Source organism: Formica exsecta, unplaced genomic scaffold, assembly GCF_003651465.1.
Source record: "Formica exsecta isolate Colony F162 unplaced genomic scaffold, ASM365146v1 scaffold71, whole genome shotgun sequence".
Lineage (NCBI taxonomy): Eukaryota > Metazoa > Arthropoda > Insecta > Hymenoptera > Formicidae > Formica > Formica exsecta.
In genome coordinates this window covers 612,250-615,927 of record NW_021853477.1, presented here as the reverse complement: position 1 = coordinate 615,927, position 3,678 = coordinate 612,250, and the positions used below count along the sequence as shown (strand labels likewise).

The following is a 3,678-nucleotide window of genomic DNA, read 5'->3' as shown; positions in this document are numbered from 1 at the left end:
AAATATAACTCAAAAATATATACAACTTATTAAAAAAAAGATTAATTATAGTAAATAAAAAGATTAAGACAGTACTGCGTAGAAGCCCTAATATATAACCTCGCTTTGCGTGGAAAATTGCAAACCCATGTGGAATCTCGCTTTGCGTAAAAAAGTGTATGCGTAGAAACAGTGGGTTCCGCCCCTCTGCCGGGGGCTCCACTACCAAAAACTAGACAAATAGGTTTGCGTGGAACCTCACTTTGCGTGGAAAGTTGCAAACCCATGTGGAATCGTATATGTACTGCAAACTACATGCTTAGATGGGAGGACAGATATAAGATTTAGAGTCCATCGTTTTTGTCGAAAATTATCACTCGTACGGTAAAAATGAATAGGACATAAAATATTTATCTCTGTGAGATCTAAAACTTTTGTCTAAAACATTTATCATGATTTTCCGTATCAGCGCATCAAAATACGTAAGAATACTGAGTTTCAAAAAAATCGGGGGTGAGTACTTTTTGGAACTACACCCCCATTTTCTCTTAAAAAATGACTTTCTTGTAGGAGTCGCCAAAATTCCTTTTAGGATCTTTCATTTGAACCTGAAAGGAAGCTTTTCACAAAGTTTCATCGAATTCGGAGGTGGGCCCTTTTCGGAACTCCACCCTTTTGAAAGTTTGAGTTGTCGTTTGTGAAAAAAATAAAATTAAAGAAAATAAAGAAGACGAAAAATAGGCAAAAGAAACAGAGAGAGAAGAAGATAGAGAAGAGAGAAAGCGAGAGAAGGAGAGACAAAAAGACAAAGGTATATATATATATATATAAATTATAATTAGTGCAGAATTAATCGATATTTGTTATTTGTACATTCATAAATTTTTTCATTTTAATGGTAAAGAAAAAGAGAAGGAAAAAGAAGAAAAAAAGCGGGAAAAGGACACACAAATAGAGTGAGGTATGTATTTATAAATTATAATTACTGTCAAAATATGTGTGACAATTATATGTTTGACAGCCGCCAACGACACGAGTATCACTGACGTGAACTTGCGCAATATAACAGCCAATCAAATTTAGGCACAATTTACCTCGTCGCACCGTCCCGCAGTGGCTTCCCCCCGCAATAATATGCTCGGTCCCTATATTTCTATGTCTATAGGTTAATGCAATGCTTCGAAGCATTTCTAGTCTTCCCGACCGCTGCCCTTGTCTCTTAAAGTGTTCTGCACACTCAAGCGAATAATCGTTCATGGGCGATGTATGCGTGTGTGCGTGCGAGCATACGTACGTGAGTTGTCTGAAATCTAAAACTGAAAGAAATATTCACAATTCTGGTATGTGATTATCATTCCTCAGGATTGATTGCACCAATCTTATTCAAACTGGTTGCAATCGAAAGCTTGCATCTACATTGTATCAGCAAAGTGCCGTTAGATTTTTGATTGCAGCTTTTGTTCCTGAAGTATTTTAATCGAAAGTTTATTAGACGTAAAACTCCGGATAAGCTACTTGGTAATGCCGCGGTCCCTGTACATAGGCAAGACTGTTGACAAGCCGGAAAGAATTTTTTTATATACTTGGCGTCGCGACGCTACCGCGGGTGCGTTCCGTTATGCACTGCGAGTACTGTAGTTGTGACGTCATGTAAGCGTACTGCGAATAGCGTTCCGTTTTAATTTCGTGTACTTTGAAGCTGTTGAGAACTTGTAAAACGGAACGCACTCGCAGTACGCTTTCAGCAGCTCGCATCTCGCATCCAGTGTTGTAATAACCTACCTATTGTTTTGCTTATATTAGGTGTACAAATAAGTTTCCGCCGTTTGAAAAAAGTTGGTGGCGTATTGATTGCTTGTAGAAGCATATGGTGAGGCTGCCTTAAGTGAGAGAAGTTGTCGTGAGTGGTTTCAAAAGAGAAGAGTTTAAGAACTGTGAATTTGACATCGAAGACAAATAACGTAGCGGAAGGCCGAAAGTGTATGAAGATGCGGAATTGGAAGCATTATTGGATCAAGATTCGTGCCAAACGCAAGAAGAACTTGCACTTACATTGGGAGTGACTCAACAAGCAATTTCACATCGGTTGAAATCATTGGGATTGATTCAAAAACAAGGAAATTGGGTTCCATAAGAATTGACGCCGAGAAACGTTGAACGCCAATTGTTTACATGTGAAATGCTGCTTGCCAGGCATAAACGAAAGGGTTTTCTGCACCGTATAGTCACTGGTGATGAAAAATGGATCCACTATGATAATCCAAGAAGGAAGAAATTATGAGGACCACTTGGCCATGCTTCAACATCTACAGCTAAGCCAAATATTCATGGAAAAAAACTCTTGTTATGCATTTGGTGGGATCAGCTTGGTGTCGTGTATTATGAGTTGCTCAAACCGAACGAAACCATTACTGGGGCTGTCTACCGAACACAATTGATGAGATTGAGTCGAGCACTCAAGGAAAAGCGCGCCCACTACTCCAGACACGACAAAGTTATTCTCCTGCATGATAATGCTCGTCCACATGTTGCGGCGCCGGTCAAAACCTATTTGGAAACACTCAGTTGGGAAGTTTTACCCCAGCCGCCGTATTCACCAGACATTGCTCCTTTTGATTTCCACATGTTTAGATCGATGGCGCATGGCCTGTCTGAGCAACACTTCACATCATATGAAGATACCAAAAATTGGGTCGATTCGTGGATAGCCTCAAAAGATGAAGCATTCTTCCGACGTGGTATCCGTATGCTGCCAGAAAGATGGGAAAAAGTAGTGGCAAGCGATGGACAATACTTCAAATAAAACATTAGGTTTCGTTCTTTCACAATAAATGCCCAATTTTTGATAAAAAACGGCGGAAACTTGTTTGTACACCTAATATATAAATAGGAAAGGCTATCATTCGATCCAACTACAGGTACAAAAGAATAAATATATTTAAATATAATTACAAAATTAGAAAAATGTAATAATATCATAATAAATAAACTAATATTCTGTTTTAGGTTATATGCGATTCTAATCTTAAATTTCTGCATTGCTATACTGGACAAGTTGGTTCTATACATGATATGAGGGTCTTCCGATTATCACGTTTCCAAAACATGTGCACACAAATAAATTTTCCGGAAAATAGTCACCTATTGGAGGATTCTGCATATATGTTATTCAGAAATATATTATGGTCCCATTTCGAGATAATGGGCACTTATCAGAGACTGAAATAAACTATAATAAAATACATTCTTCTGCACGTATGATTGTAGAAAGATCATTGGGACTTTTAAAAGGACGATTTAGAAGTATTCTTGATAATTTGCCAATGACTAGAACAGATTTGATAATACCCAAATATATAGTGGCTTGTTGTATTATGCATAATATCTGTTTGCTGCATGATGATATGATAGATATACCAATTATTGTAAATGTTCCACAATGTCAATCAAATCATGATGATATTGATATTCAAAGTAAAGAAGAAGGTATCCAAAAACGAAATTGTATTGCCCAGGCCCTAATGAATCTTCAATTATTCTCATAATATACTTTTATATTATTATGTATATATATGATGTATCATAAATGTCAAATAAAATATTATGTATTCATAAAATAATTGTATACCGTTGAGTATAATAAATGAAAACTACTATTCTATTTAGATGCATTAGTTTTTATTAACTGTATACTATATA

General features: G+C 36.8%; 1 pseudogene; it reads left to right on the top strand.

Annotated features, from left to right (window-relative positions):
• Window positions 1-2,864: 2,864 nt before the first annotated feature.
• LOC115243264 lies at window positions 2,865-3,592 on the top strand (annotated as a pseudogene).
• The last annotated feature ends 86 nt before the right edge of the window (window positions 3,593-3,678 follow it).